At 43.7% G+C, this 20,654-nt stretch overlaps 1 protein-coding gene across 2 annotated transcripts in view; it reads left to right on the top strand.

The window, feature by feature from the left end:
- ELP3 (elongator acetyltransferase complex subunit 3) overlaps positions 1-20,654 on the top strand; it is a 709,210-nt gene that overhangs the window by 186,738 nt on the left and 501,818 nt on the right. The window lies entirely within an intron of this gene.

Raw genomic sequence — 20,654 nt, 5'->3', positions numbered from 1 at the left:
GCGCAACATATCTGTTTCTTCAATATAAGACCAGAACGTAAGAGGTTGTAGAGATGTTGCAGACAGTGAATGATAAAGTAGAGGTCTTCTGTGATCTCCCTTCTCCATGGGTCAGAGTTTTTGGAAAATGGTAGATAAAATAATTTTGTGATAGATTTTGAATCAGACAAAAAAAATCTTTTCTCTGGGAACATCTGAAGACATCAGTGTGCACAGTGTGATTTTTTTTCAGATGTTAATATTTTCCTTAGCTTGAACTATTTATAGACAATCAGTTTTTCATGAAGAAAATATATGCACCCTCAATTAAAGCAGTATTTTAAAGCAGAATGTTGTTGAACAAATCTCAGCTGCTTTGGTGATGTTGACCGTTTTCTGCTTATTAATGCATTCTTGAACTTTCTTGCTGGCTTATTGTGCTGGCAGATGCCTCCTCCATGAAACTATTCCTTCATAGTCTGTAGCCTTATTATGTGTTGTGACAGCAGTTTTTTTAGAAGTTCTGTTGCAAAGTTGCTTCTGGTTTGGAAAATTCCACAAATTAAACTTCAGTGTTTTTGGTGTTATAAAAAATGCAAAATATTGGTCTTGTCAATTATCATGGAGCTATTATAGCTCAACTGTGTGCTTTGGTTTTGAGATCAGTGTCTTTAAACTTGGTTTAATCATATGGTGTGGTATGTTTTATGCTCTACATGAAAATATTTGGTAGTCCCTTTATTTCTTTTAGAGTGTTTGTTTCAATATTGCATTGAAAAACATAACATATTACAATCTGGCACCTTTGTAATAATTTTAGAAAAGAGCCCAGGGTTGAAATCTCACAGGATGAAACACAGACTGTCCTTTCCCTGTGCATTTCTCTGATGTTGGAGATTTTCGGTTCCCTGTTCATGAAGTATAAGAGTTTGTTTGACCACCCACTTTGTCTGTGATTATCAAAGAGGTTTTGTTTAAATTATACAGTATTTCCGCTTTTAATAGAAAAATAGTTAAAATGTTCAAAATGCAACATTAGTACCTTTAATCCAAAAACAGCTAAATTATTAATTTTCCTTTAAGCTTTTTTCACTGGCTTCTCCATCCCTTTTACTTCTGCCTTTTCTTTCACATGTAGTTTGTACTTAATGTGGCTGCCATTGCAGTCCATTGGGACGTTGCTTGATTTGTGGCTTCCTGAAGATATCTTGGTTTTGTGTTCTTACTGTTTGCTTTCACCGTCCTATTAGATCAAATTTTTACATTGTGCTGACCTCTTCCATCTCAAAATTGTATTTTAGAGTGAAAACAAATAAGTGTTTAATCTCAGTTGATTCCATACCCTTTCAACTATATTGGTCCATGTTGATCAGCAGCATGGAATTTTTCTTCTGTATCGGTGGAAAGCATTTTCCTGTGTATTCTATCTGACAACTTTCACAGTTACTAAATTTGTTTATTATCATTCTATCCAAATCCATTGGTGATGTGTAATATACAAAACAGTTTCTCATTCCTTCTGCATGCCATGTGCCGTGAACCAAGAGTCTACTATTAGGACGTGAATAATGCTGCAAATCTGCAATTGCTGTCCATTCTTGAGTGTATGAGTAATTTATTATATTTTCAGTCTCATGTACATGTTTTTTTTAGTAAGTTATTACTCTCCGCTTTTAATTGATATTCGTCTTTTAATACACCCTTTTTCCAGCAGGCCACTCCAAGACGCAAATTGAGTGGACTTGTAAGGATGATCTGGTGTATAAGCTACAGATGTTTCATGTCTTGATGAAAGACTAAATGGCCTGCTTGGGTTATGGTAGAGAAACTGTTTTGGTTGAGCTCATTTTTTTTACTTTGCTTTAAAGGCAAATCTGTCAAGCTTTCGCTTAGGCTTACCATCCAGACCAGAGGGAGATGGAGTGCGACCTCGGTTCTAGCAGGTCCGGCTCTGGCCGAGGTAGGGGTGACCCTTTCCGGTAGCCACGGTGCTGTTGACAGTATACACCAACACAGTCCGTGCCTCCCAGAAGGAGTCCCTGAGGAAAAACCCCAAAGGGGAAAAAACCTCCAGATGGGGACTCCCTGGAAAAAAGAAAGACACAAAGAAAAATCAAAGTCTTGAACCAGGTCAAACGCAGGAAAAAAACAAGAGAAAAACTGGATATCTGAGAGTAAACCAGCAGGAGTGTAATGCCCACAGAGCAGTGTTGCAACGCAAGGAGAAAAGAAATCAAGGCCCTTATATACCCCTAAACAGGAAGTAAGAAAGAGGAAAAGGAAAGACCGCCATCTAGGATTGGGAAAAAAGTAATAGAACAGATAGGAAAGACGCCACAGGAAGAAGGGAACAGGTGCATGCAGGGAACCAGAGAAGAGAAAGGTATGATAGGATAGCCATAAGATGGCATCCCACAAGCAGAGAAGAAGAAAAGAAGACCCAAGAAAAACCCCAGGTAAGAGAGAGGCTGAAGGAGGGGGCGCCCAAGAGCCTAACTATAATCTTCACGCCACGCAAAATGCACGGCGAGAACAGAAGCCCAATTCCGGGCTCCCGCCCCCGCTGCAGCGGCAAGGACAACATGAGGCAGGAAAAAAGGGGCGCGGATGGCACCGAGGCATGTTAAACGGACCGCGACCTGACCCGACTGCGCTGCTGGGATGGCCGGCATAACAGTAGCTCTCCCCCCCCCCCCCCACCCACCCCCCCAGGCCACAGGTTTGTGAGGAAAAAACAATGGACCAAGAGAGCGGCATGCACCGAAGTGGCATCCTCCCAGGAGAATTCACTAATAGGATAGCCCTTCCAATGGATGAGATATTGAAGGTCATCCACGGAAATACCGGGAGTCACAAATCTCCTGAACCTCATATATATGGCTTGAGCTGAGAAACATGGAATACTGGGTGTATTCTCCAAGTCCGGGGTAGACGGAAACGGACAGAAACAGGATTGATCTTTTGAAGAACCAGAAAAGGACCTTAGTACCGGGGTCTAAACTTATTTTGGTTTAACCGTAAAGATAAGAACTTGGAAGAAAGCCAGACCTGATTATTAATTTGGTAACACAGAGCCTCAACGCCTCTTGTCCGCCAGTCGTCGAACAAACGTTGTGATGGCAGGAAGTGCAACTGATTCTCTGAGCACACTAGGAAAGGCTTTAGGATGGTATCCGTAGGAACAGAAGAATGGGGACGTCTTTGAAGCACAATGTAATGCATTATAAGAAAATTCAGCAAGGATAAAATACATGGACCAGCCACTTTGTGTAGCAGTGCAAAAACTTCATAAATACTGTTCAAGTCCTTGATTTAGCCGTTCCGTTTGACTATTCATCTGAGGATGAAAACCAGAAGAAAGAGCCACATCGATCTAGAGTGTTTTACAGAATTGTCTCCAAAATTGTGAGATAAATTGAGGACCAAGGTCTGAGAGGATGACTTGCGGGAGTCCATGAAGTCAGAAGATTTCTTGGATAAAGATTTGGCTTAGTTCTTTGGCTGTGGGTAACTTTTTTAAGGCTGCAAAATGTGCCATCTTAGTGCATGAATCTAATCTCACCATTATTACTCGATTCCCCATTGAGGGAGGTAGAGAACACATGAAGTCAGTAGATACTGTGTGCCATGGCGATGGTGGAAACGGTAAGGGGTGGAGCAATCCCGCTGGTTTATTATGGGATGTCTTTGCTTGGGCACAGATAGGACAAGAAGTCACATAGTTTTCAGTATAAGTTTTGAGAGTAGGCCACCAAAAGGAGCACATAAGTAGGTCTTGGGTGGTCTTGATTCCGTGATGACCTGCAATAGGGGAGTCGTGGCACATCCGTAGAGCTTCTGTTTGGACACTTTTAGTTGGTAAGAACAAGGCTTTCTTATGAAAATAGTATCCCTTATCCTTACGTAATAGTGGACGTAAATTATTAATTTCAGGTTCTCCTAGATTGGAACACTCAGAGTGAACCTTGTCAAGCAAGGATTGTACAACTCCAGTGATCTTATCAGGTTCAATTAGGTTTTGTGTGGTGGAATCACTACACTCTGGATATCGTCGTGATAGAGTATCAGCCAGGATGTTTTGGGATACAGGGATATATGTGATGTAAAAATCGTATTGGTTGAAGAAAAAGGCCCATCGAGCCTGATGGCTATTGTGACATTGAAAGTTTCTTAGACACTGCAGATACTGATGATCGGTTCTAGCCTCAAAAGGTTCTTTTGATCCCATGAGAAATTGTCTCCATTCAGTACAAGCTGTCTTTAAGGTGAGCAATTCCCGTTCTAACACAGAGTAATTACGTTCAGAGTCGGCGAGTATGTGGGAGAGGTAAAATATGGGATGTGCTAGCCCATCATCGTCTTGTTTTTGGAGCCTCAGATGGCTCTTTCTCAGGCATCACAGACTACAGTGAATTGTTTGGTGGTATCTGGATGCCGTAAGATAGGAGCTTGAGTGAAGGCATGTTTTAGCATTTGGAAGGCTGTTTCTGTGTCTTTGGTCCAATGAAAACCTTTCGGTAGACTTTCCTTTTTACGGGTTTGAGTTATATGACTGGTCTGCTGGGCGAAATCTGCTATGAATTGCCGGTCGAAATTGGCCAGGCCTAGAAAACACTGAGTTTCTTTGATGGAAAATGGAGATGGCCAATTCAAAATGGCTTGAACCTTGTCTGAATCCATAGCAATTCCAACTTGGTTGATATGGTACCCCAAATATCTTACTTCAGTCTGATCAAATTCACACTTTTCTGGTTTGCAGAAAAGATGGTATTGTCTAAGCCTTTTTAAGACTTGGAGCACATGTTTCGTGTGTTGTTCAGGATGAGTAGAGAAGACAAGTATATCATCTAAATAGACAACCAGTGTTTGGTGTAAGAGATCAGAAAAAATGGCGTCCCTAAATCTCTGAAATATAGAGGGAGCATTGTTAAGACCGAATGGCATCACCTGATATTCAAAATGGCCAAAAGGGGTTCTAAAGACTGTCTTCCATTCCTCACCTTCTTTTATTCTCAAAAGATGGTAGGCTCCCTTAAGATATAGTTTTGTAAATCTCTTAGCTCCTCGAACAGCTTCTAGAATATCCTTGATGAGGGACAACAGGTAGCGATCCTTTATGGTAATTTTATTTAATCCTCGAAAGTCTGTGCAGGGGCGCAAAAGAGGGGAGCCCCTGTGAAAGAAGAAGGACCGCTCTGTATATTCTCTTCTAGGTATTCTTTGAGGATCTTCTTCTCAGGCTCAGTAAGTGAATTCATCCTCACAAAGGGGACTACTGCGTTAGATTCTATAGGAATGGCACAATCATATTCTCTGTGAGGTGGAAGTACAGGTTTACCAGATTTTTGAAAAACATCATCATACTCCAAATAATGATTGGGTACTCCTTAAAGGAGGTTGATGGAACTGTTTATTTTCTTTGACACCATTTTCTTTGGGGACCAAGTTCCTGCTGAATAACAATGTTGGCAGAAGTGGGAGGATAGAGAGATGGCCCTGGTTTCCCAGTTAATGTAAGGGTTGTGCTGGGTGAGCCATGGAATACCTAGAATCATGACATGATTTGGTGAAGAGATCAAATCAAAAGAAACATATTCCTGATGCTTTCCGAATTGTAAACACAGGGTAGGGTGGTATCAGCAACAGGACCAGAAGCTAACAGGGAACCATCTACTGTGTGGACTTGTTCTGGTATCTCTTTGGATATCCGAGGGATCTTCCTTCCCAGAGCCCATGTTTCATTTAAATAGATTACACTGGCCCCACAGTCCAACAAGGCCAGAGCTTTTTCTTTATGGCCATCTTCTATTAGAAGGGAGATAGGTAGGAGGAACAGCACTGTTATTTCTTCTCGGGAAGAACAGATAGAAGGTATCTCAAAGTATCCTGTCCTCCCCCTTCTCATAGAGGACGGGAACTGGGGTTTCCCCAAGGATCTTGCCGGACGAATGGGACAAGCAGGAATTGGGTGACCAGAAGCACCACAGTAAAGACATAGGGCCAGATGTAGGTAGATTCCAATTTGCGACTTGAAAATTGTGAGTCGTAAATTGGAATGTAGGATGGTGTTCCTGACAATATTAATGAGGTGGGTCGCAATTTGCGACCCCCTTGCGAGTGGCGCAATTCACAGGGATGGTGTCCTGCTGCGGACAGCAGTCCACCATGTCTGTGACTGCTTTTTAATAAAGCAGGTTTTTTTTTGTAATGCAGCCAGTTTTCCTTAAAGGAAAACGAGAAGCATTACAAAAACGAAAAATGAAACGTTTTTGTTTCATTTTTTTCAGAGCAGGCAGTGGTCCATAGGACCACTGCTTGCTCTGAAAAAATGCTTGCATTTCCATTCACAAAGGGGAAGGGGTCCCATGGGGACCCCTTTCCTTTTGTGAATGGGTTACCACCCATTTCAAATGGGTGCAAACTGCGATTGCTTTTCGACCGCGTTCGCGGTCACAAAGCAATCTGGCATTGCACTGCGACTCGCAATTAAGAAGGGGACTCCCCTTCCTAATTGCGACTCACAGTCCCGTTTTGCCATTCGGTAACGAGGTTACCGAATCGTAAAACGGGGTTTGGGCATCGCGTTGTGCTTTTTGCGCGTCGCAAACAGCAAAATTAGCTGTTTGCGACGTGCAAAAAGTTTACTCCATCTGGCCCATAGTTCCTTCCTACGTCTGGTTTCACGTTCGCTAGCTGATAAGGGTCCACGAGCCATGTCAATTTGCATAGGTTCTTCCTCCGAGGGTCCTTTAGTTTCAGAACGTGTTTCTTCATAACAATAAGCTGGTGGACGAGTACTTGTAGAGGATGGTATACGACTCTTCTTCTTTTCCATCTTGCGTTCGTGAAGTCGATATTCTATGGCTAGAATTAAGTCCATCAAACTCTGAAGATTCTCCACTCTCGCCAAATCTACTAGTTAGTCTTTGATCTCCTCCTTAAGCCCCCTTCGATAAAGAGTTACAACGGTACGCTCTACCCAAGATGTTTCCGTTGCCCGTGTCTAAATCGTGTGATGTATTGTAATATGTCCTGACTTCCTTATTGGATGTCGCATAAGGCTTCTTCTGCAGACGTTTCGAATCCAGGATGTTCAAACATTTGTTTGAATGCAGCAATGAATGCGGGGTAATTTGACAGTCTGGAATCGTTGTATGTTATCAAAGGAGTTGTCCAGGCTAAAGCTGGACCGGACAGTGCACTGATTAAGTGTCCAACCTTGGTTTTGTCTTCCCTGAATTGTGACGGTCTAAATGCAGAATAAACCGTGAGGGCATCTAGGAATTCACGCAACTTATTAGGGTCCCCCGAAAAATGGGGTGTAGAGGCAGAAACCGTGGGAACGTCAATGGTCCTGGACGTCAAGGCTTAGCATAGGGCTGCATTTTCACTCCGTAGCTGTCGTAGTATTGCGCTTGTTGCCTAATAGTCAGGAGCATGGACTGGTTTGTCTGTTCGGTTCTCGTCAAGGGGTCCTCCATGGTGCTAGACCACGCCCTAAGTTTTTGGCATTGCAATCTGTCAAGCTTTGGCTTAAGCTTACTGTCCAGACTAGAGTGAGATGGAGTGCGACCTCGGTTCTTGCAGGTCCGGCTCTGGCCGAGGTATGGGCGACCCTTTCTGGTAGCCACGGTGCTGTTGACAGTATACGCCAGTACATTCCGTGTCTCCCAGAAGGAGTCCCTGAGGAAAAACCCCATAGGGGAAAAAACCTCCAGATGGGGACTCCCTGGTAGAAAGGAAGACACAAAGAAAAATCAAAGTCTTGAACAAGGTCAAACGCAGGAAAAAACAGTTAAAAACAAGAGAAAAAAATGGATATCTGAGAGAAAACCAGCAGGAGCGTAATCACCACAGAGCAGTGTTGCAACACAAGGAGAAAAGAAATCAAGGCCCTTATATACCCCTAAACAGCAAGTAAGAAACAGGAAAAGCAAAGACCGCCATCTTGGATTGGGGAAAAGTAATAGAACAGATAGCAAAGACACCACAGGAAGAAGGGAACAGGTGCATGCAGGGACCCAGAGAAGAGAAAGGTATGATGGGATAGCCATAAGATGGCATCCCACAAGCAGAGAAGAAGAAAAGAAGACCCAAGAAAAGCCCCAGGTAAGAGAGAGACTGGAGGGGGTTGGGATTGCCCAAGGGCCTAACTATAATCTGCCTTGGCGAGAACAGAAGCCCAATTCTGGGCTCCTGTCCCCACCGCAATGGCAAGGACAACATGAGGCTGGAAAAAAGGTGTGTGTCAAGCCCCGCGGCATACAAAATGGACCGTGGCCCCTGCCGCAACCCGACCCGACTGCGCCGCCGGGACGCGCGGCATAACAAAAGCACTCTTCATTGCAAGCACAGTTGAAACTTTCACTCAACAGAGAACCTGTCTTCTGGGCCTCTGGTCATCACCTCGTCAGCGAATACCTTGTATTTCTCTTCATTTGAGTGTGTTGTAGATTTGCAGTAATGCCATAGCTTTTCCCTAGTGGACAAGCTTGGAGCATCTCATTCCACATTAGAAAGATCTACAGTGTACAGGTTGTGTGGTCAAGAGTTCATTCATATTGAGCAAGTGGCTTGGACTTTGCCTTTAGGCTTTTGAGAAGGGTATTACTTCCCTTTACATTTTATTTGGATTGTTAGTCATCATTTATACCATATTTAGTCAGTTGTGTCATTTAGTCATATCGGTTCTGTTAATGAGTGGCACTTATTGGAACTGTTGTTTTGAATGCTTTCTGCTTCATTTTATTTTATTTTCAATTTTGATGGGGTTTTCTATTTGCATTTCCCACTTAAGAGACCGATCTAGTTTGAAACTTACATGCCCAGGGTTTCCTAAGCCTTTTGACCTTATAGCCTCTGATGATGTGAAACTAGTGAGGCTGAAGACTACATTTCTTTGCTGCAGCCACTTTGAGCTCACCACAAGAGTATTTTCTACTGGATACTTCTAACTGCAGATATCTTATCATCAGAATATCTTCAGGCTGCAGACTGGATCCAGAAAATTTAAACAGCAACTCATGTCAATGCAGAAGGATAATGTTTATATGCTCCTCCATTCGCCACTTTGGGTGCAGAACAAAGTTGGTATAAAGCCGCACCACATGCCAGCGCACTAGAGTAATGCTGTTTAAATCTTCCTGATCCAGCACCTAAGGATATTCTAAAGGTGAGGAATCTCCGGTTAGGTAGAGTATCCACCAGAAAGCGCGTCAGCAAAAGTGACTAACTTGTTCTCCATTCTTTTCTCAGTGAAGGAACCTCTAATAAGGCTCCACAAGGTCAAGTCTGCATTAAGGACACATCATTCTTTCCTTATCAAGATCTAATTGAATTTCATATCAACCAGAACATTTTCCACCTACCATCTCCCATATCATCATTTCTTCGCTTTCATGTAAAGTGAGCGCTCACTCTTTACGTGGAGCACATAATCCTTTTTAGGTCCTAGACCAGGATATTTCTTGATACAGGTTTAATCTCTGAAACATACTTTGGAAGTCTCAGCCTACACATTTCCTTTTTCATATTTTCTGGATTGTTGTCCTGTGTGAGGTTGTCACCTCCTCTCTACTCATACCTAAGGGAGTCAAATCATTTGAATCAATCTTCGGACCGCTACAGGGGCTGCATCTGTTCCTTCTGCTATTGTTTCACATTGATTGTAATCTCGAAAACAAACACCCACTTGGGAGAGTTGGTATTCAAGATACTGTTAATTTATTTGGTTCCTTATAAGCTTTGAAATCTCTATCAGTATTGTTACTCTCCATGGTGACCCTTTTCCTTGTAACCCCTCAGCCCCCATATCTTTTTATACAGCCCTCCCACCCTCCATTTCTGAGTGTTTTATGTACAGTACAGGAGTCACACTGTAGCAAACATTTTCCTTATTTGTTGTAAAGAGAACTAATGAAACTGAACAGTATCTGAGTGGCATTATTTATGTCTTGTAGTTTCATAAAGTTTTTTTGATATGCCCATCACTAGTCAGTTATCAGATGTTGGAGAAATAAAGGACACAATTTCCAAAATAGGTGCACATATCCCTCCTCATGAAATTAGGTAAACTGTCACACAGTCCATAAAGGAAGTAGTGTTTATAATGCTTAAAAGTAATTGTTCCAAATACATAATGTATGCAATATGGGAATAATAGAAGATGTTTACTTTCATGCTGGTCAAACTGAACAAAATCTTTCTGTAACTTCTCCTGAAATAGCAATTTCCCACAGGGCCTCAAGGCAGTTGCGGAACAGATGTCTAGAAATTGCCTTACACTCCACTCACATTAAACTGAGGTTTTGATGGCCACGCCGAGTCTCCAAGAAGTACATTTTGATCATTTCTTTGCTGCTTGAGCTCTGGCCACCCAGTCTTGCAATATGTGCCCTCATGCACCCCAAGGCAATCCGAGAATGAGGAAAAAAGTCTGCATCCTTGAGCACAAGAAGAGGTTGCAGCTGATACATATGCCCCACTCCATGTTGCAGACCCAGTACCAACGCTGCTCCTGGAAATGGTCTGCTTCCCACTCAAAGACTTTGGGTAAGTTGAAGTCTAAACGCAATCGTAAAAAGGCTACGTGAGACTCAACCCCATCGCACCACTCAAATTCTAGCGAGAAACCTCAAGGACGTCAAGATCAATGCACCCTTCGAAATCCCCAGTCTCTGAGCTGAATCCACCGCTGGTCCCAACATGCCCTGTGTTACCTAGACCGTCTTTGACCCCACAGCAGATAGTGTCTTTCAAAGAGGCCAAGCTGCAAATCTTTGGTGTGATCCAGGCTCCTCCGAACCCGCTTTGGGGCCCCATGGAGCTGCAGGGGCCTACAGGTGGATAAATGCCAGTGAGTACACCTTAAATGCCTGCATTGGGCTCATACCCATTTTCGTACGGCAATCTCTCATCTTCAGACCCCGGCCTCTTGCAGTTACTAGCAAAGGCTCCATTCTATTTTTGGTTCTAATTCCGATTCTGCGTAAGAGAAACATCTTCCTCTCTGGAAACCCATGATGGTGGGGAAAGAGATGGATTTCCCTCACCCACTGTGGTTTTACTGAGTGTGCAGTATGTCTAGATCGGCAAATTGCTAGTGGGTTAGATAAATTATCTGACACAGCTTAACTCACCACATGGACCACTGACCGAAGAAAGGGCCTCATTCTGTTGGCGGCCATTTGGTGAGCTTCTTTTGAGTTTGGGGGGAACTGAGGCAATATATCTGCAGTTGCCCTCCTTTAAGAAAACAAACTTTTGACAGAAATTCTTCAGCAGGGGCCACCTCCTTGGAGCCCTTGCCACTACTGAATGATGCTCTCACCAACACCTTGATGGCTACATGGTCCAAGCCATATTCATGCCCACTAGTCACTTACCATCATGGACCTGCTCCCAGTGATCTGGACTTTTTGACACTATTCTAAGGTTGCTCCACCATAAGGGCCAGATCCATCCTTGAATTTTAGGATATCAACATGAGATACATTTTCCATATGAAGAATCCAGATGCTGATCACTAATATGGTTGCCCTGTGGTAATCCATATAATCCGCCGTGTATCGGAGCCTCGTGGACCCTCTATTCTGTTCCAAACGTACCTTTTATTGGTTAATTTCTTCAGCCAGTAGACAAATTTAGGGTAAGTGATTTTGCTAAAGCCTCCCACCTGCCACCAGCACCATGGTGGGAACTACAGCTGTGCCCTTCACACTATTCCCTGCATCCCTCATCCCATGTGTGAAATATGAGGAGGCAAGTAATGAAAGGGTCCAGGTATTTAAGGGCAGTTGTCACTGTTTCTCCTTCACTCCTTTTATCTGAGCTATTCTCTACATTGCAGACATAATTTTAGACACACTGTGTCTCTGCACAGTTGAGCTGTTTTGCTAAGCGTAGACATGTTTCGAAGATGTAGCAAAACGACTATTTTGCACCGCTCACTGCTCAGTTTTACACAAACTCTCAGTAGGAGTTGCAGAATTTCACCCGGAGCAGTTCCACCATCTGCAATTCTTAGTGTCCTTGTGTCCAGAATTATTGGGTCTGCATACTCTGGCATAAGACATCAGACCCGCTGAAAATGCTGCAGAGGCTGTGGGACAGCAGCACAAACCAGTCGCGGCCTAACCCACACAGAAACACCGGGCGCTGATAGTGGTCCACCTGGGCGGCCTGAAGGTGGACCTTCCTGTCTCCCACCTCACCTCCACCCTCACCAGTCCTCCTGCTCACACTTTACGCCTTCTCTGAGCAGGCGAAAATGTTATTGATTTTCTTCCGAAATCGTCAGAAAGTGCATGGGAATGGACCTGGTATTAGAGGGTCCATGCAGTTTTTCTCTTTTCTGTGGTGAAAAGTTGTAATCGCAGGAAATATGGTGCGGGGAAGCCAACTAGAATCAGAGATTTCAGTCCCCCAGTATCCCATACTGAATTGGAATCAGTAGAAGGCGCTAAGTTCTGACGCTGGGAGGCGTGTTCTGTGGTGTTAATCCTTTTATAGGCTGTGCTTCAAATAGGCCGGTACTCACAGGTACTGAATGCCGGCACTTCTTATTTTTAACGCTTTGAGTACAGGCGCTTCTCTGCTGTCAGGAAGAGTGCAAGTAATCATAAAAGGTAGAGGCTCGTTGCTGCTCGTGTGGCTGAGCTTGAGGCTCTCAAAGTGGAGCCTGTCTGGAGGACAATCTGACAGCCAGACCCTCTCTGTAGCCCCGACCTGAGTTGAGGCTTATTCGCATAATGTGCGGTAGCCTAGGGTCACACACTGCGCTGGAGGCCAGAGCTGGGCCCATTGAGGCCCTGCACTGTCAATCTCACTCACACTATGTTGTGAATTTGTGAACAGACTGGAATCCAGGAAGCCCACTAAAAGCCACGGAGGTAAGGAATTCAAAATGGCTTTCATCGCACCTGACGCTGTGTTTCGTGAGTGTCTGGTTGTGTCTGTGTGTTGGCTTGCTTGTGTTTGCGTGTTTGTGTGTAATTAAAATGCAATTGAAAGAAGGAGAGAATCGGGACACTGAGGATGTATATTAAAGAAACTTTGTGGAATGCTTTGTGTGTGCATGTCTGCTTGTTTATTTCTGTGTGTACATGCACTCAAGAATATTTAAGTCTTGTGCCAAATGCAAGCATAAAAAACGATGATGTTACCAAGCTGAAAATATTACAAAACAAGGAATATCATCATGTTTGGCCTTCATTTTGTGCGATGAGTTAACCTGTTTTATACATTTCTCACATGGTTTGGTATGTGCTGCAACTGGTATGGAAGTCATTATTAATGCTGCTATTCCAGTCAGTTTCCAGGGTCACACCGACTATTAAGTTGCTGGGGCCAATAGTGCTGTTGTCGATGGCTTGGCTGCATTCGTGGTTTAGGAGTTCTTCCATTGTGATTTAGTGCCTATTCCCAGCAGCTCTTCACACCACTCACTGTTAACACATGTAAAGATAAAAGGCATTCCCCATTTCTCCTTGTGAAAAAGGCTGCCCCTGAAAGGCACTCCTATCACACCTTACTTACAGTGTTCATTCACACCCAGTCTGGGCCTCTTTTTTATTAGCGAGCGCAAAGCTCTCCATCCCGTGTTGTAATCTCTCTGGGCTTCAAACCAAGCCCATGTCACGTTAGTGTCTTTCACTGGTTCGTGAGCTTGCCTTTTAAAATCTGCTTGCTTCCATTAGTTAAAGGCATGCATAAGTCATGCCTTTTCCGGTGTTTAGCCTTCCTCGAGTGCAGCGACCAAGTACTGAAAACATACGAGGCTCCACGTTTTCCATCCCGTTTGCTGGACTACTTTTTCTCTTTTTTTTTGCAGCGCGAGCTCGATGGGCAGAAGTCGAGCGCTTTGCATGACATCGACCCTATTACATAGTTAATTGCACTTTTGTCGGTTACGTAGATAATTGCACTTTTGCCAATAGGTTTCACTACGAGTGAACCTTTGTTTCCGTTTGTGTGTCTGCTTTGCACTGATGGCAGCCGTCGGCTCGCTTATGTGAAACTTTTACTTTTCAGTTTATATGGCAAGAAAAGTCCAGATAATTATGTGAAACTGTTTTATTTTCATTTTCAATTTATGTGGCAAGAAAAGTCCGGTTAGGAGTTTACAATGCTAATTGCTCTAGCTCAAGCAAACGCGAGACTGGTTGCATTGCAAATGCTTGTTTTTTGGGGATTTGTTCACACTCTTTATTATCAGTACCAATAAAGGGTGAAAACATTTCGAAAGCTTCTTTTTCGGACACCTATCCGGTGTAACTCCATCATCCCAGTCACCTTGTAACCAAACTCTAGCCCCTTGTATTTACTCTTCAAAACTCATGTTTACGGTGCGCAGGACTTGTGGCGTATCTCACCAGTGCACTCAAGGTATTCGGCCAAGCGGTTTGATGCTTTCAAGTCATCCTTGCCCAAAGGATGCAACAGGATGCTCCACTTTTTCTGGAGTTTGTGATCAGTTGACTATGAACGGTACCTAAGAGCTACCATGTTTTGACAGTAGTATTGTTATCCCCTTCGTCTTGTTTATGCACATGGCAACACTGAATCTTTTATGGTATGATAATGACCTCAAACAGTGCATTTTGTGTGTCACCCAGGTGACCAGCGCAACAATTACATCGCATTGTTTTATTTTGATCTTTTATTTCAACGGTGTCATTTATTATTTGATTACTGTTTCTTCTTAGGGCACATGCAGACATTTTAAAGTATTTTTAAAGTATGTTCGTACAAGATTGCTTCAGCTGAGAATCTTGGGGCATATTCACAAACTGTACTTTGCAGTATGTTTTGTAGCACTACCATAGTACAAATGTTCTAAAAATGCTTTTCCCTAACCTACGTGTGGATTTTCTGCCTCTGCTTCTCTTATCTTTTTCTGTGCAAGATCTCTGCCCCACTGCAAGGTCTCCACACATATGAGTATACATTTTATTAGTAAATGTGGGAGTGACTGAGGAAGTAGTTAGGGAATATTTACTACTATAGGGGGGGCATTCGGTTTGCAGAGATGTGAGGGGCTTCCGTAAATGCACCCTGAAGCCCCTATAAAGCCATCTAATTAAGTGCCTTCCATGTCCCATGGTGTGCATTGCGTATATGAAATCATGTGTGAGGGGGGTTCAACTCTATCCGGTGCCCAGTGATCCCTAATATAGCCTCTTATATTCACATATAATAGACATAATGAGGTGGGCAGGTTGTGTTCATGAGTGAAGTCCTTATAGGTGTAATAGGCTGTCCTTGAACAGCGCCCCAATAGTATCCACTCCTTCTTGTGTCCACACCTGTATTCTTCTTTGGGAGAGTATTCCAACATTCGTGGGGAGTCCCAGCAGCGGTATATTCGAGGCATAGGGAATTGTATCAGTAGTATATCTGAGGGTGAACTTCCAGAATTGTTGGGCCACTCTTAGTAAGAGCGTCAGCCCTTTCAGGGAGCGGAATCCCAGACAAATCAGACAATGAAGTCGACCTCTGTCGATCATGGATTGGGTGAATTCTATTTCATGTAGATTGCGTCCAGCTAACCAGTATGCCAGCCACTGCAGTTGACCCGCTATATAGTAGGCCTTGAAATCTGGGGCTCCCGTACCTCGTTGTTCTGCAGTCATCTGCAGCTTCTCTAAGCTTATCCGGCGTCTACCCGTCCCCCAGATAAGGTCTGATAGGATAGAATGAGGTGTTTTAAAATAGAAAGTAGGGACCATTACCAGCAGGTTAACGAAATAGTACATAATGCAAGGTAGCATCACCATCTTTGCCAGTGCGAACCGACCCGCAATGGACAGCGGCAGTGTTATCCAGAACCGGACCTGTGATCTGAGTGAAGCCATCGCCCTCTGCAGATTGCTGTCCAATAAATCAGATGGGGTTCTATGTATGTAAATTCCGAGGTACTCAAAGATCTCCTCGGCTACTTGTATTGGTGTGCCTTCAAAAGCAATGGCCTCCCCTATGTCTGTCCTACTGAATGATAATGCTATAGATTTGTTATAATTAATTTCCAATCCAGACAGGGGAGCGAAATCCACAAAGACCTGTGCAGCTGACATTAGGTTCTGGCCCAGTTCCCTCGCATACAGCACTGTCATCGGCATATAAAGACACTTAGTGCATTGTGGTGCCAATCTCTATACCCCATGTCTCAGCGCTCTCAGTCTGGGCCTCTTGAGGTGTTTTGGTCCACCCTTGCTGGGCATTTCAAATTCAGCCACTAGAGAAGAGAACTAGAGGTACTTTCACTTTTTTTTGTTGTTTAATAAATCAACTCAATCTTCTATGAGTTGCACTAGAACATCATAACAATTAGTAGTACAATCACTACATCGGGCTAACTGTGAAAAGCTTTTCTGTATTGTGTTGAGGATTCACCTGCCTCTACATGAGGTGCAGTCATGTCTACTTCTCAGCGAAGCTGGTAAACACTTAATAAGATGTATGGTCAATTCCCTGTACTTAATGTTGGTGTATTAGTGGCACTTACCTCATTGTACAGTGCTGGCCCAGTCTATCTAAATAGAAAGTGGTAGGCGAGATCGCTCAACATTGTGGCATTAGCACAAAAATTGGTCCTGTTATCACAAAGCTCACACACGCAGTATGACAGCGCTTGCCCAAAATATAGCAGTGGCATACATTTGCATACTGTCCTGTCAGTGCCCAATATACTACAGTGCTGGGATCACATAATACTGGCCTACATGATCATCAAGATCATGCTGACCATTGTGCACAGTTTTAAACCTGGTAAATTGATACTGAAACTCTTGAGGTATAGATATGATCTGTCAACCCAACCTTTCCTTTTAAATGCAATGCACTGTATACATTTTTCTGAGGGCCGTGGCATCATACTAGCTGTTAATTACTATATATGTCGTGTGCCACGTAGGGAATCAACACATATGGGCAATTTGAATACTAGATAGCAGTGTCTCATGCCTCACCCATAGCCCCGCCCCTAGCCCCACCCACCAACCACACCCATAACTCATTTTAATAAGTACCTACACTTATTTTTCCCATTTAAAACACTGCTTATAAGTGGGGATAACATGAAATGGCAGGGGTTTTAATTACCCCTGCTCTATCAGTCATTACAGATGCATGTTTTCTTATCGTGCCTTTATGCCTAAGATAATTTCATACTTTCAATCAACTGTTCAGAGGAAATAGTGAGTAAACTCACATGCCACTTTCTCCTGGAAAAGTTAACAGTCCGCTTAAATGTGCAGATAAACAAATCAGTAGTGTGTTCTCCGTACAGATAAAGCTCTACAGACACATTAGACTATACGAATGATGTACGATTAGTTGTAAAATGGAATGTATAGGTTTAACAGGCTTAGATAGCTTTTCAAAGAAGCGCAAAATCTGCTGATAAATGGAAAATACAACGTTTCCGCAGGCTATAGTCCCACATAGACAAGGGAAGTTCACTTGAAATAAGGACATTATATTCATCAGTTTTGTATAAACTGTAGCCTCTTTGAGTCAGGTGCTGAAAATTCAAATTCAGAGTTTAGATGTGGTGAAAGAATGCTAATGATTCTATAAAACCATTAGGAAGACTCTACTGCTGAGCGGACCATTTTTTATGCATTTGATTGGTCCAGGGTTTGGATGTTGCACAATGTGTGCTTACACCAAACACATGTACTAAACCAGTGTGCCGACTGTGTTGAAGTTGGGCACAGGCAGTGCAGTAACCATTTTGTGTTTCATCCACGTCATTGCCCCAGGAGGGCTGGGGCGGTACACCACTACCATCCACCACCTCATTCCTAACACTGTTGGACCTCACCACACTAGGAACGCACGCCATGTCTAGCACCACAGTGCTACTGCTGAACTACCAGCACTGTGTTTTGCTTTACTTCAGACAGAGACAAGACCAAATGAAAGGAATGCCAAAAATTCAGCACTCTTAGTCTGAGTAATAAATTTATTAAAGCACTTTTCAATGTTCGGATGGGGAAAGCATGCATGACAAATGCAGCAACACTAATACACTTCTGAAAATAATCACAGCAGTAGAATAATAATGATCATAGAAACAATGAAAATACACTACTTCCATCATTGATAATATATCTACATATACAGTAATTATATATTCATTCACAACGTAAAGCTTAAAATAAGAATAAAAAATGCATCATTATGGGGCGAGGTAGGGACATCATGTCTTTGCCAACTTCAGGTCGGGCACCCAGACGACTGCAGAAAAAGAGAACCACCCTCAATGGGAATGAACTGGGCAAAGGCATCCCTCTCCCGGAATGAGTTCGATCTATCCCCATTTGTCAAGTTTCTCTCTTAAAGGCCTTAAACAAGCTGGAGAGGAGAATTCTAGAAAGTCCCCCCTCCCATATTGTAAGTTGTTATTTAAACACTGGCTGTACCAGTCCACGTTGAAAGAGCACATTCGAGATTGGCCACATCCCAAGGTGTGCTCCCAAGACCAAACTGTCCACTGCTGTACCATAAACATTCTTCTGGTACATTCTTATCTTCCCTCACTCCTCCGTGTTATGTCCCTGCCTTGGTGAGAAATAGAGCGAAAAAATGTTATACAAGCTGTGCGTTGAAAAATACCTGACAGTGACTGTGTATGAAGCTAAGTTAAACACAAAATGGAATCAGTGGTCAAGATGGAGCTGGTGGTTAGATACAAATAGCATTACGCACATCTCTTCCTCCATCAGCACAGAACTATCATTCCAAACCTCCCTAACCCCTTACCACCGGATGCTGAACTACTTATTTCTCACCTTTTTGGTATCGCACCACACTACCACCCCATACTACAATAATTCTGTGCCACACCACTTCCCCCAGCAAGCTACCTACATCCCTCTGCACAGTCCTCCTCCAACACCAAACTGTCACCCCACAGTCCTTTGCAAACACCCCATCTACTACATTTTCATTGCAGTACCACGCAGCTGGCATTGTCCCACACTACTACCCCCAGTACTGCACCACACTCCACCAGCATTAACTTTAGTATTGCCTTCCGGCCTTTGCCAACAACCCCTCCATCCCGCAGTAATACATCATTACCACTGCAATCAGTTTGACCTCTTTTGATCTGACCTCTATACCACTAGGTCGGTTCCCAAAAGTCAGAATAAGAGTGTGTAGCTTTCCTATCTACCTTAACAGTATTCATGAGATAGGTTGCAAATTGTGACTCACACCCGTTTGTGTCTAAGTAATGGTGGTCTGCAGGGGTCAGCACAACACCATGTCTTATTGCCTTTCAATAACAACAAAGAAACCTTCCTTAAAGAGAAGTAGGCTGCTTTAAAAAAATATATATATATATATATATTCGTGGCATGTGTAGCTGCAGATACACATACTGTGCATTATCCTGCCATCTAGTGTTGGGATCGGAGTGTTACAAGTTGTTTTTCTTCGAAAAAGTCTTTTCGAGTCACAGGACCGAGTGACTCCTCCCTTTCGGCTCCATTGCGCATGGGCGTCGACTCCATCTTAGATTGTTTTCTTTCCGCCATCGGGTTTGGACGTGTTCCTCTTCGCTCCGTATTTCGAAGCGGGGAAGTTAGTATCGAAAAATTTGACGGTATTGTTATTGCTCGGTACCGGGTTAGTGTTAGTGTATCGGCACCGACTTCAAGACCGCGTCGGCGGCCCTTCGGGGCTTCCACTCTTCACCGAGGCCTGGTCGGCCCGACCGCACCCGTCGTCCCTGACTAATGGCCTGGACCCCCTTCCGTTTCAGTCCTAAGTGTCATTCAAAGTATCCTTATACAGACCAGCACCGGGTCTGTAATCTGTGTTTGTCACCTGAACACAGAGAGGATGCTTGTGAAGCTTGCCGTGCGTTTCAATCAAAGAAGACCTTGAGGGATCGACGAGCAAGAAGGCTGCAAATGGCGTTGAAACCAAAAGAACAGCTCGACGTCGAGGAGGAAGAAAGAATCTCCATCCAAGAGACGGAATCGGATGAATCCAACAGTGAACGACCCTCAACGGTGCAACAAACCGTGAGTAAACCTGCCCCGTCCCAAACTCAGGGTCACACTAAATAACTTAAGGCCATGGGGACGCCACCGCCAGCAGGCCTGGGCTCAACCCACCGAATGGAAGGTGACCAAACATCAGCACCGAAAAAGGCCAAGGAGTTGCTGAGGACTTCCGACTCCGGTCGAGAATCCGGCACCGAACGATTTCGACACGAGTGATCGAATCGACCAAACCCCGAAAGATCTCCTCGGAACCGAAAAATACTTTAACAGCAGAAACTTCGGCCTCGGAGCCAAAAAGAAGCTCTTATACAGAAGAGCAAGGACTTTCCATGCAACTAAAGGAAATACATTGATTTGTGCAAGAGTTAGGTATGGAGGAACCGGACCATACACAACAGAGGTTGCATATCCAGAAAGAGACTGGCAAAATTCAAACTTTACCTCCACCCAAATTGAACAGAAAACTTGCATTTCAGGAAACAGAAATGCAGCCAAAGTGGTTAGAGACAAATCCATCCCCACTGCTCTCACCACTGCTCTCACCACAATTGTCACCAGTGGGAACACCTTTAATGCAGTCACCCACACATACAGGGATGACCCAAGATGATGCGGATGCATGGGATTTATATGATCCACCAGTATCGGATAACAGCC

Source organism: Pleurodeles waltl, chromosome 5, assembly GCF_031143425.1.
Source record: "Pleurodeles waltl isolate 20211129_DDA chromosome 5, aPleWal1.hap1.20221129, whole genome shotgun sequence".
NCBI classification, from domain to species: domain Eukaryota; kingdom Metazoa; phylum Chordata; class Amphibia; order Caudata; family Salamandridae; genus Pleurodeles; species Pleurodeles waltl.
This window is presented reverse-complemented; position numbering and strand designations above follow the sequence as displayed.